The sequence below is a fragment of the Hibiscus syriacus genome, unplaced genomic scaffold (assembly GCF_006381635.1).
Source record: "Hibiscus syriacus cultivar Baekdansim isolate YM2019G1 unplaced genomic scaffold, ASM638163v2 tig00110017_pilon, whole genome shotgun sequence".
In the NCBI taxonomy this organism is placed as follows: domain Eukaryota; kingdom Viridiplantae; phylum Streptophyta; class Magnoliopsida; order Malvales; family Malvaceae; genus Hibiscus; species Hibiscus syriacus.
This window is the reverse complement of record NW_024062565.1, coordinates 370,915-385,088: the sequence shown is the minus strand read 5'-3', so window position 1 is coordinate 385,088 and position 14,174 is coordinate 370,915. Positions and strand designations below refer to the sequence as shown.

The window sequence follows — 14,174 nt, the reverse complement described above, 5'->3', positions numbered from 1 at the left end:
TATTTTTAATTTGTTTTTAGCAATTAAATTCTGCTATAATGTTTTAATATGATTAAAGAAATGTATTATCAAAAATATTATTATATTTTTTAAATATTTCCGATAAAATGACCTAAAATATTTTTTTTACCTAAAACATTAATGTTTTAACATTTTCATTATCCTTTTTCATTTTGATAGAAAAAATCCCATTTATTATTGCACATTCCAGAATCCACCCAATCCTGCATTTATCAAAACCCAATTTCAGCAACACAACCTCCAAGAAACTCCACTCGCACCTAATAAGCCTTCATCATGTCAAGCATAACAGCAGCTTCAATTTTCTTCCCTTTCTTCCTAAGCTTCAGGTAATGAAAAGCTCTTGAGCAATAATCACATTTTCATGAATCTGCCTGTTGACGACAAAAGCTGTTTGGTTCTCTGAAATGATCTCCCCATTACCTTAGAAATAACCTCGTAGGAGAAATTGAAAAGGTTGATTGGCATTACTGTGTCAACATTTCAGGATTGGGAACCTTAGGAATGAGTACAATTTCAGTAGCATGCATTAATCTCATTGACTGCTTGACATTAATTACACGATTTAAATTCCAATGAGTATGTAAAAATTTAACTCTGATTTTGTCAGTTTTCAAAATCATATGCTACGTGTACTAAAAAGTTTAGTCTATTATATGTCAGTCTTGTGTCTTTAACCCTAACTATGCATGATGCCGCTTGCGACTAGGTCCAAGCCCATAGAAGGGCCAACATAAAGCCCCAGGGCTCATTTTGACTTGGCCATGGATGTTGAGTGCCTTCTTGGGAAATGTTGCCCTTTCACTTGATGCAATCTAAATCATTCGGCTCAACAGCAGGCAGCAGCACCAACAACATCTAACCTTACCTACCCATATATCCACAGCCTCTATAGAAAAAACTGGAGAAGCCAGTTTTTGCTAAATATCTACCGCAAAGAAACCAAAAATTTCCTCAAATATGAATTAATGGTACTAATATATTCACGCTTGAGCTTGTATCTTGTACGTGTCTTACAAAAGTATGGTATATTGTAACAATAATAAGTAAAGGAAACAAGAAACAACAAATATGCAGTGTTGTACAATTCAATAATTACCATGATCCTAGTTAACCACAATACTATAGCTCTATAATTAACTTTATTTCGCTGTAAGTATCATTGTGGTTTCCAGTCTTTTATTGCAGCTGTCCTGGTGAACCTCCAATGATATTACATGTCTTCTAGTTTGAGTCTTGTAGATTTATCCTACTCATCATACACCCATTCAGAAATACAGTTACGACGACTTACTTGGTCACCTGCACCTTGTGCTAATCTTGAATCAGCAGTTCAAGTTGCTTTCTAATCCAAGGAGGATCATCGGGATTCAACCAGAGAGCTTCACCAGTATCTTTGTGCTTAAAATCTGGCTGCGATGGTTTTTTCTTACTTTTCCTATTGTCCCACCATTCGAACGGGCTGGTAAAAAATACTTGCCACAAGTATAGTGTGCTATTATACCTCTCCATACCAGCTTCACCTAGATCTTTAGAAAAGAAAAGAAAGACAACATAATAAGCATGGAGCGAATGAAGAATCAAAAGCCTCAAAGCTGATAACCATTGAAGATTGTTATTATATACTTTGCAATGTTTTTAAGATCTTGGACTAAGTCCTGCAATTTCTCAAAATAAGACATTGAGACATCATTCCACCTAAGCAGTCTGAAAAGTACCATATAAACTCAGCAAAAAAGAAGTTTCAGATATGATTTCACAACAAACTGAGAAAATTGCAAAGGCGGAAAAATTTAAAAAGATAGAAACATTTCTACCTTGTTCCGGTTCTAATTCCTCACATTTTCGGGTGGTTGATCTTTGACCTTGTTGGGAAACAAAATTCAACTGTGTCACATTTACCTGCAATAATGTATCAAATGAACATGCATGTAAATACATCCTTCATATTTGCATAATCAAGAAGGGGTATAAATCCATACATTGAAACAACATCATGTTAACTCCATAAATGCATCATGTTTCAAAAAAAATAACTGTACCAAAAGAAAGCAGGGCTTGTTTTCTGAAGAACCTGGTATATATGAGTTGCTTATCTACATTAGCCTGAGAAAAAGAAACCAAAAACCCTGAAACATAAATAAAATCCCCAGGCTTCACGTGCTCCATACAAATTCCCCATCTCGTTCCACATTCTCAACCTATCCTGTTTAAACTCACAATTCAGGCATTAAAGCTCCAATAAGGTAGAACTTTAAAAATAACTAAGTAAAAAAATTTACTTGAATCTTCTATCAGAATCACTTGGATTTTTACAATGAGCCGAGTCCGAACCCCAAACTTATCGCTCTTGATATTCATAACCGTGAGAGGCACATCCACTGTTCCTATAAAGCTGATGCGATTTCGCGACCCAGGCTGCACTTGCACAGTCGTCGGCCGCTGGAATTTAAGTGACAGCCGGTAGACCGCGCTACCTCCTTCTTCATCGCCGTCGAAATGATTTGAGAGTCTGCGATTTGAAATTGCGGATGATATAATGAGGTACGATTTGGAAGGGGAAATTGGGAAATACGTCTGGCGATTAACGCTCCGATACGACGGATGATCATAAATACAACACGTGGAACTGATAGGTGAGCCCCGACGAGATACTAGAGAAGTGAAAATCGGCTGGGGTTCAAAATGGAAGACTGGCGGGTTTTCCTTCTCTGAGAAGATGGTTCTGCAGACAAAGAAGATTATAAACTTCTCCAAAAGTCACGTGACACGAAACAAGAGATGGGTTGTTTTCACCTAAATATCACGTATTGGGGCAAAAACCCCTAAAGGTCACGTGATTGCATTTTGTAGCCTCGCTAAAGTTTGGATAAACTACACAAATAATATTAATATTAAAATATATTTATTTTCCGTAATAAAGTTTTAACAAATAACAAATTAGTTTTAGTGTTTATTGATAATAAATTGATCACTCGACGTTAACCACTATTAACGTGGATGACAGGAAGTTGAGTTAGATCGTTAACCACTTACTTCAACCATTAATCGTTTACTTGGCCTGGTAACCGATTATCTATTAGAAAAGAAGAGATATCTCTCCACAATCCATCACAAAGTTAACCATCAAAACCATTTCATGTTCACTCCAACACCATTTTTAACAATGTATATGTTTGAAAAAATTGGGAATTTGAACTCTGAACTACTAAATTATATTTAAAAACTTCTAGAGGATATGATGAAAATTTACAGCCAGTTATAAACATGCTGCATGACCACTTCTCAGGTAAATCAATAGGCTTTATGCTTATTGGAAGAAGGCGCTACTTCATGCACCTATCACAGGAAACCCAATTTTCTTTAATCAATACAGGAGCTGCAGTTCCAAGGGAAGCACCAACAGCATTCATATTACCAGAGTTGGAAGCATCCACAGCTGCTTCAGGGTATGACTTCCTTACTAGTAAATATTCACTTTTCTTACCACTTCGTCTGTCATTATGTGCATTATCTGTTAATGTCATTATGTGCATTATCTGTTAATGTCATTATGTGCATTATCTGTTAATGTCTAGTAAATATCCACAGTTGTTAGGTTCTTCTTGCTCTGATTCTATATCTCAAAAAACAATTATACCTATCCTCAGCCTTTTGTTTGTTTTATTGTTCAAATGGGCAGTCAGCTTATTCTTCAGCATAACAGAAGAACAACCCTCATTTTCTTTTGGCACCTCAGCAGCTAAACTGCCTTGACCATAGTTGTCTGTTGATTTATTTTTCCCACCAAAAGAGGCATCTTGGCAAAAGGCAATGTCATATTGTCTTAATCATGCTACGTTTTTTTACTGCTCTTCTTCCTAGGAGGATCTACTGGTTCGCTCTTTAAGACTTTACTTCTTTTTCAAGTATTAGACTCGGCTTTGACAAGATCACAAGTGTTTTATGCTTTAATAGACTAATCTTTTCTCGCAAAACCTGAATTATCATCAAGAACCTTTCGAGTTGAACTAGCCCATAGATTCTCCAATCCAATTTTTGGGCAGGTATTAGCTCCACCGGCTCCTCCTTAGCTATTTAATGGACACCTTTATTTCTTGTCATGCTATTATCTTTTACTTTGTCAACAGCAGAATGTTTCCATTTTGTGTATATGAACCAGACACAATCCACTGAAGCACTTATTCTTTGCTTTGACATCAAGAGACCTATTCTTTGTCATTATCGGTATTGTCGTCCTGTCGTTGAAGAGTGGTAGAGGAGAGCAGACGATGGAGTTTGAAGAAGAAAGAGTGCCCAGGGTGTTTCGGAGCTCGAGGATGACTTTAAGTGAGCAGTGATAATAGAAATAATGGGTTAAAACAAAAATAACAAAATGAGATTGAGTTTTTATTTAAAGTTGGGAAGGGGATGGGCTAATAGGCCCAGCAAGTAGTTTAGTGGCCCAACTCAGCTTTCCACCATCACATTATCGAATGTTGATACATAGCGTCAATTTATTACAAATTAATAATATTAGTAATTAATTTGTTACTTTCAAAACTTTAATAAAAAAAAATAAAAACTTACTGAAACATTAGTGACTATTTGTACAACTTACTCTTAAAGTTTAACAAAAAAAACGAGAGATATGTTTGTTTTCTTTTAGTTGGTTTTTTGAAAATGTTTTACTCATTTTCCAGTGTTTGGTTGGTAAAAAACAGATGGTCAATGCAATTCATTTTTCTGATCAACTTAATTTCCTTTACATTTTTTGGAAAATGACTTATGGTCTGATTCTCCGTAAGTCATTTTACGAACTTTTCACTTCAAAACATAAACAATTATTTTATATTTAATATTAATATATTTTAGTATTATTTTAATAAAAAATTAGTTATAAAATTATATTTATTAATAATTTTAATAATATAATAATATAATTTTTTATAACTATATTATAATATACAATATTATACTTTTATTTCAATAATATATAATAAATTATAATAAAATTAATAAACTTTATTAATTTTATAAATAATATTATTAAATATTTTTTGGTACAAATATTATTAAATTTTTGAATATTTAAAATATACTCCTCAAAATAAAATAATATTTTTATTTTAATACTATAATTTTAGTATTTTAATAATATTATTATTTTAATAAGAAATTAATATAATTAATAATATACTATTTATTGTAATAAATACTTAATATAATTTAATAATAATTTTATTTTTCTATTTATAAAATTTTATATAATATTGGCATAAATAATATTAAAAAATTATTTTAATATTTTAAAATTATTATTATTATTTTGTTAATAAATAATATTTTTCGATGAATATGTGTCTCTATTTCAACAACAACCAAAATAAGCTATTCATGTTATTTTGAGTTCTAAAAAAATATTTAAAGAAAACAATTTTGTTTTATGGTTCTTTAACATTAATTGATAAATTTTTAATGTTTTTTTTCATAAAAATTGTTAAAATAAGCTATTCATACAGTAAATAAAAAATTAATATTTTTACATAACAATTTTAAAATATTTTTACTCTTTAAGGTATAAAATTTATTTTCATATCATAAAAATATAAATAATTAAAAATAAATATAAAATAAAATAAAATTTGAATTATAAACGATTCGATTTAATGAATTTATTTGATTTCTTTAACCATCCCCACTTAAAACAATATCTATATCTAATACCAACTGTTTCTGTTCCTTTCTTCATAGACAATCTCTCTATACCATATACCATACTCTTTTCTTCTTCTCAATCAACTCCTCTACATCATTGCTAGAATTAAACCCCTAACTTAATTTCATCGAATCACATATTCCCCCAAATTTAGGGTTAGGTTTTTCAAATAGAATAATTTTCTATTTCACGGTTCGATCCAAAATCCAAAACTATAAACCACGCAGATCATTGCTCAGGAAGGAAGAAGGAGAATGAATCTATTGAAGGAGAAAGAAGAAAGAGAACGTAAAACTGAAGAAAGATAAGCAAAACTGAAAGAACTTCTATTAGAGAAAGCTTAGCTCATTTAATAATACAGGCAGAGAATATAGACTTAAACGGTCCATATAATCGCCTAACAACCAACCTATTCAGTTGGAAACTACTTTGACAGTTAAGGTCTTATATAACTACTCTATCACTTCTCATAGTGTCTCGATGCTTACTTCTTTTAATAATTGTATTGACTCAAGTGCGATAAAGTGGAGATTTACTAGTCTATATGGTTATCCGTAAACTGCTAGAAGAAGGGCAAGTTGGGATTTATGTGATGTTTGTCTCAAACAGATGACTTGCCATGGGATTTTATGTGAGATTAATATTCTGTCTATAAATGACGCAATAGGGACCTACCGGCTCTCCTAGTCTTCATGTGCCTAAACCGGTTAGCAGACATGGGGCTTAGACCCCCAACATCAACGGGACACTGATCTTCACCACAAATTTGATCCATACAATTGTACTCCAAACGCTGTTTTAATGGCATTTGTCAGTAGTCTTGGTTCTGGACCTTCTAGTGGACCCTGGGAAAACTGATTCCTCATCATTCACATTTTTCACAAACATTCTTTCTAAAGCTTTAATTACCCGATACGTGTTTAAAGACAGATTTCTGAACAGTTGTAAAAATTATACCAAAGTTTCAACGTTTGGACAACCTACCTGCAACTTGGTAATGAAAGAGTTTGATTGCCTTAAAGTTCTTGTTCACATATCTTATGATTGATTATTGGATTCAGGGGTTGCAACGACATATTGGACCTCTAAAAGCCTGAAAGAAACAGCATGGAAAGCTACTTCTTTTAAATAACTTGCTTTCTCGCCAAACCCACGTTTAAAACTGCATCCCTTCATCAAAAATAATATAGAACCCCCCACCCCCAGTTGCTGTGATGTGGGACAGGGCTTGATTGAATCAATTTCCAGACAAATGAACCCTCTGTCTCTAATGCTATCTTTTCAATCCTTCCCAAAATTTTCCAGGTAAGGTCCAGATACATTGAACTATGGGGTATAAAGACACTGCGGAATTTGCATGCAGATAAGATGAAAATGTGTGGTTATCACCATGGTTTTGGCACCTTTTGTTTTATGTTGCTTCCAAAGCTAATTTGATTTGAGGTCGATAAACACTTACCAATCAGTGAGCCAGAAAGGGTAATGGGAAGAGTTCACTGAACCTGAAAACAAATGCTTTATCCAAATGATTTGGAGATGATGTGAGGATGAGTGCTGCTTTTGAACAAATTGAATTTTGGTTTCGCTTTGCATGTCTTTCGAGAAAAAGTAAAGCTTTTGAGTGGTTAAAGAGAAAGAAATCAGTTTTGTTTTGGTCTACAGCTATTTCCAATTTGATGTAGCAGGAAGAAGTAGGAAGCAAAGGCAATTAAAAAAGTTGGGTTAGCATCAATGATAGCTTTTGTTGAGGTGCAAAACAACCAGCAGCAAGCTTTCCATTTTACTTCAAACAATAACATCAGTGGTATAGTTTTTTTGCTTTTTCCAAGTGCTCACAAACAACACTACAAATCCCATATTATTTCCATTTATAATTCAGAACCACTACCCCAGAACTTAAACAAAGGGTTTTCACAGCAAAGCATTTATTTATTTATTTATTTTATGGATAATATCTCATGTCTGAATTATTGTTGTTTTAAAACTGAGAATCCAAAGTTTTAGAGAATATGAAAAGATTTTGTGAAATGAATGTCGTCATGAGAATCAACATTGTCTGAAGTTAGCCAGTATATGAATTTTGTCGTCTGGTTGTATGTTCTGGATCCCACTATTGTGCTATCCAAATCGATCTCCTAGAACAGGAGAATTCTCAACAGAATATGCAGAATCGTCTCCCCCCCCCCAATATCTCAATTTATTACATATTGGAAGTAAATATAAAAGGTGGTGCATAATAATTAACTATAGGCAATCTCATCTTGCAAACTAAATTTTTTGTTCAATATGCCTGGGGGTGATTAGGCATTCATTCATGAAATTTTACATTGTTGGGAGTTGTTTTTATACCCTTTAAAGAAACAAGAGAATAAAAGATGAACGTATTAACACCAAGAAATGAAAAGCTCCCAGACTACCATAACATAAAACAGATTGGCTTATAGCCTAATTATCCATTTATTTTGGTCTTGAAACCCTGGCGTCTCAGCAGATAACGTGGAGCTCATGTATTCTCTAACCTCTCTTGCTATCACATCTCTCATCACATCCCAAAACTCCGTCGCACCCTCTCCTCTCTCCTTCTATCCGCTGCCGCCGCCACTGAGCTTCTACTATTAACACCACTACCAGGCGGCGCTAGGGTCAACGCCGTCAAACGCTTCCTCGTCCATCACCATTCTCATAGATCCCAATGCACTATGATCACCACCATCTATTGGCTGATGATGAGTACTCGGCAAGATCCGTTGCTGATGTTCTTGTTGTTGTTGATGATGCTGTCCTTCTCTTGCCCTCCTCTTTAACGTCGAGTTCCAATGATTCTTCACAGCATTATCGGTCCTTCCAGGAAGCAATCTAGCAATGGTTGCCCACCTGTTACCATACCTAGCGTGAGCGGCCAAGATGTCTCATCCTCCGCCTGAGAAAACGGACGGTGCTCGACGTTGGGGCTCAGCTGGTTACACCATCTAAGCCTGCAAGATTTCCCTGATCGACCCTTTATATATCGCTTACCAAAGACCAGTTCCTAGGTCCGTACCTTTCAACAAGCCGAGTCAGAATCCTATCTTCCTCGGCCTCCAGGGACCTTTAATCTTCTCACTTTGTTTGAAGCCCTCGCAGACATACTAGACTCCGAAAAGATGAATCAGATGATGTTGTAGAAGATGAGCATCCATTCATTGCTTCCATCTTTAATAACTTACACACGGCCAGAAGATCAATAGAAACAGAAAAGCCCCCGTCTCTCTCTTTTTCTGCTTTTGGGTTAATCTTTTGTATGATATTTTCGAGTGAGGCGAAAGGGGTTGTTTATATATGGAGAAGAAAGGTGCATGAACATAGTAGGCGCCTAGCATTGGAGAATTGCCATTGGGGTACTTCCAGAAACTGGCTTTTGTAAAGTTGGTGGGGGGTCCGAGTATTAGTTTACTGAGAGCAAGGTTCTTGTAGATTCGCACCCCTAGCTTTTATTACTTGTTTTCTTTTTATTATATGGTTTTTGGGTTCCTTGAGGATATCTGGATCCAACTAAATTTCAAATCAACTTGACAATATTTGAAGACATAAAGCCTTAACTTACTCTGTTCCCAATCCACGGCCCTCCGTTTATGGTATCAACGGCTATCCATATATATATATATATATATAAACACAGCACACTGTTAAAAGAGTAGAGAACACCCTTAAAATAACCAGTTTCAAAATGGTTTCAACGCCCTTCACGTAATGTGGGTCCACTCCCCCTGTAGAATCTCACGTGATTCCAGTTGAATCCCTTTGACTTATGATTTTAATCCAATCAAAATAAATCTCCACTCCTCCCTAGGGAGCGTGTCACTCAATTCCCGTCAAAATTTCAATTACCCCTTCACGGATAATTCAATCATTTTGTTTCTCAGACAATTGAAGATTGGTTCTGTCTTGGAGTTCTACTTGTTTTGTTCTCTAGGTAATGGCTAAGAATCACTTTGTAACAAAGTTTACCCTTCCATGATTATGGAAAACCAGTTTATTACCCATTTAAACTTATATATCTCCGAGTTAATTATAATTCATGGAACTCAAGTTAAATACATAACTAATATTAAGTTTGAGATAAATTTATTTATGTTATGAAATTATGATTTATAATTATATTAAAATTTAAGTAAAACTGAATTTTATAAAAGGTTATTCAGGTAGAGTGATGCACGCGCTAGCGAAATGACAATTGATCGGGAGTCAAGCATATGAACACATGACTGCATCATAGCCGCCGCCCACTTGGTCTTGGGCCTGTGATTGTTCATCGTGAAGCAGTTGGACTGTTGATAATCCAAAAACCCTAGCCCTCACCGACTTTCTTCATTTTATTTTATTTTATAAATATTGAACCTAATATATATATATATATATATAATAAACAACTCAAAGTTAGTTTATTCAAGTGATATCTATTCATTTTCTTTGTTCAAAGTAAACCTTGGGTTTTGTCAGTGATTAAAAATATCAATTGTTTTTAGGGTAAATTATGTATTTAGTCATTTAACTATTATTTTGTTATGTTTTGGTCACTCAATTCTTTTTCCCATAATCATCACTAATGTTACATTTTGAATTCATCAGGTCATCCAGTGTTAAAATATTAATAGTGATGCTAATGTATCACTATAAGATAATGTCCATCATCATTGATTTTTTTTTTTAAAAAAATACAACATCATCAATTATGTTACTTTTCTAACTACAGATATCAAATAAAACTAAAACGTAATGTTAGTGTGATATTTTAAAAAAAATATTTAAGTGACCAAAACGAAAAAAGTAATAATTGGATAACTAAATACATAATTTACCCTTAGCTAAAACATGAAAAATAAATAATATTTTTTTATCAATATAATTTAATATATTATTATTAATGATAGACTAATAGTAATTCTTTGCAACCCCACTAAGCCGATTAAAAAGTTGTTACATGATTAATTTTTTTCTTAAAAACCTGACACGTTGTTATTACAAAGGAGTGAACATTTTCTTGTTGAAATCTGTTCCATATCTGAATGTTGCCTAGTTTCTTTGTTTTGTCAAGTTTCTTTGTTTTATCAGGTTTCTTTCCTTAAACTGTCTTTGTTATTACCTATTAATTCCTCTAAGGTTGCAGTAGTTCCTGTCTACTTTCCTGCCCTACCTTTCATAGGTGTCAGCTGCTTATATATATTTAGAGGAAATGGTAAAATTCAATGGACTGAGTATTTTCTTCTACAGATTCGTTCTAACTTATAATCGAATCAATTCAGAATTGACAGCTTATGAAACATTAATATCGTCGGCAGAAGATGTCTGGCAAGCTGTCGGAATTAATGCCTATGAAAGTGAATGCTCAGAATCTCAGCCACTACATTAACCATGAAACCTGTTCCTAATATACATACCTTTTTCATTTCTTTGGCTATGTTTTATGGCTGACGATGATCTTTAAATTCAATCTTGAGTTTGTTTATTTAGTGCATAATGACAATAATCATTTTCATTTCTTACAAAGTTATCTGCAGAATACGCAGCTGTTGAATCAGGAAAAAAAATCCGTCATTAATGTTATAAATGTTCACTGTGCAGTTGGAGACGACGGAGACCTGGTATGTCGGCATTCAATTTTATTCTCAAGGCAGAAACAGGAGATTACATGGGTATTCAATTACGTGAAAGTGACAGAGCAGCTAATTAAGGTTTTGGCATCTACCGTAAAACTATGAGCTAGCTTCAACCATGGGGCATTCAACACAGTATAGCCATGGTGATCTGTTTCTTTCCATCATTGAATAACAAGTGAAAACCATGAAAGAGAAAATTAGTTTTATGGTGCCTTCTAACGAGCTCTTACAAAGAAAATACTTGTTCTGGCCCAGGTGCACCATCTGGATTAATCATGTTCAATGCTTCCGAGTCCTTTGATGCAACCTCCCTCTCAAATCTTGCTTTAAAATACGTCAATTCTCCATCGGACGTCACGGTTTCCTTCTCGTTCGGGCTCGGAAGAACCCCGGCGCCCATCGACACACGTCGCAAGAGTTGCATAACATGAAGTTCATCTCGTCGGACAATTGTTTCCTCCTGATGGAGTAGCCCACTTTCCTTCCATTAGAGTAGAAGCCCCACACAAACTCTTCCAGCAGTTTCTTCTTGTGAGTCTTGGTCTCACTCTCCAGAGCTATTCTGACTATATCAGACGCCATTTCCTTTTGAAGTAAGCTGGTGAACATGGGTAGCTCGATGACAACATGGGAACGCAATGGGGATCATCCTGAATTGCTAAGCAAACTCTGCCTTTACGGTAGCCAAAAATCGTACCTGTGGTAGCACCATCCTTGAGTAAAGGCTTCCTAAGCCTACCCAACAGCGCCACCATCTTGCAGCCTGAAGTTAACATGGGGAGCTTGAACATACGCATGAGACCACCACCGCTACTGGACTTACGGGCTTCTCTCCGGGAGTAGGCCGAAGCAAAGACAGTATTTCCGGATTGTCCATTTGCAAATATGGACTAGATTGAACCGTTGGCATTATTGGACTTTGTTTGAAGTAGTAAGTACCTAGAAGGAAGCTATTCTGAGTTGAAGTGCAAGGGTTAAACTACATAGAGGGAATAAAAGGAGTGAGTTAGGCAGGTGGCTACTGATCACTTGGATTTGATTGTCCTTGGAATCTTTGTGGTGGGGAAGGGAAGAGAGACTACTAGTTGGTTAAGATAAAAGAAGAAAACAATGAGATTAAAGCTTTATGTGACCAAGTTTAGTGATGAAAAAGAGAGGGTGTTGAACTTGAATACGATAAGAAGGGAGGTCGGACCACAGGTCGTGGGGAAGAAATGGGTGATAAAAAGATGGCAAAAAGGGGAGGGGTGGGTTTCTAGCATGTGCATCTCTGATCATTACATGGGGCATCGACATCACCTGATTTGTGCTTTTCCCAAACCACTAATTATTGAGCTGCATTAGGCTCAATCTTTCTCTACAGTATATCCGTGGCAATGGACACAACTTTTCTTTTATCCTTCTTTATTGTGTTGGGAACCATGGTCTCATTTGATAGAGGCCCTTCAGGAAGCTTAAACATTGTGTCCTTTTCAGAGTTCCTTCATTTTTCTTTCTTAATGTAATAATGCTAATGTATTTGTATTAGAAGTGTACTCCATCCTGGCTTACAACTAAAGTTTTCTTTTCTCCCATCGTTTGAAATTTAAACAACTAAATCAGGTAGTTGTATAGAAAATATCCCCCTTAAGTAGCACATCAAGATTTTAATTCTTCCTAACATGCTCTTAATGGTTGCCTTACAAAGTAATACCAGCCATGTCAAACAACACAGGAGGTTGTCAAATAATAAGAATGATGTACGTTTATCTCAATAATTGTGTGATGGGTAATCATGGCTATGAACTAATTTATCTAAACTGATAGTAACTCAAGATTTTCAAACCTGCTTTTGGTGAATGACCCCAGACTGATTAGAGTTGGTCCAATGACTTACAACACTACGGTCGAAGCCTTGAGATATATATATATGACCCTTATTCCCATATGTAATGGGGTAAGGAGGAGGTAGGATGGTAAGCTGTCCCCAACGTCATGTTGAAAGCAACTTTCGTAGGAAACCTCCGAATTATGAAATGCCTTCTGTGGGACTCGATAGCTAAGTTGAAATGATGGATAAGATGTGTTTTGGCGTGAAATATCAATTGAATATTACTTTTTCCCAGTCCCCTATGTGATTTTATATCTACCTGTTTGTTCTTTTATTTACATTAAGTCAATGAAGTTTTATTCGAGTTATCCAAATCAGGGGAGTTTTGTTCATATTTAAATTTTTAAAATTAAATAAATATTCAAAAGATATAAAATGATAAGTTGTTAGTTTATTTAAAAAAGATAAATAAATTTTTTATTAATTTTTTATTGCTTTTCGTTATCATTTTAAATTATAAAAGATTCTCAAAATCTATTTTTATCCAGGTGGCAAATGTGTCATTCGGATTGAGTTTGGGTTAGATCATTTTGGGTTGAATTTTAGGGTCTAGATTATATTCGATTTAATCGGATTGGGTCTGGTTAAGATTTAGTTCGGGTGTATGGTAAATCAGGTAGAGTCGGGTAACATGTAAGGTCAATTTTCGAGTAAGTCAATTTTCGGGTCGAATTAATATCGGATCAGTTAGATTTTAGGTTGGGTCAATTTCATATCTATTGATTTTTTATTTTGGTTAATCTTTGGATCATGTCAAATCGGATTGAATTGGTTATGAGTCTAATCATATATATATATTATTGTAAAATATGTCTTATTGTTTTGTTAATCTTATCATTTAGGTTTAATTCAATTATAAGTTTCATCAAGTATATAGATTTTCGGTTCGAATTGCTTTCGGTTTGTATTACTTTCATATCAGATTAAATTCAGTTCGGGTTGCTTTTCG

The 14,174-nt window shown here is 34.6% G+C and overlaps 1 long non-coding RNA gene and 3 pseudogenes across 1 annotated transcript; all 4 read right to left on the bottom strand.

Annotated features, from left to right (window-relative positions):
* Positions 1–1,075: 1,075 nt before the first annotated feature.
* On the bottom strand, positions 1,076–1,977 carry LOC120212792 (annotated as a pseudogene).
* A 127-nt stretch (positions 1,978–2,104) lies between these two features.
* LOC120212793 lies at positions 2,105–2,726 on the bottom strand. The gene is made up of 3 exons (XR_005524740.1): positions 2,716–2,726; positions 2,304–2,324; positions 2,105–2,227 (listed from the first exon to the last, which is right to left on the bottom strand). It is a non-coding gene; the product is annotated as an uncharacterized LOC120212793 (long non-coding RNA).
* A 5,458-nt stretch (positions 2,727–8,184) lies between these two features.
* Positions 8,185–9,145, bottom strand: LOC120212795 (annotated as a pseudogene).
* Positions 9,146–11,343: 2,198 nt separating this feature from the next.
* LOC120212799 lies at positions 11,344–12,568 on the bottom strand (annotated as a pseudogene).
* Positions 12,569–14,174: the final 1,606 nt, after the last annotated feature.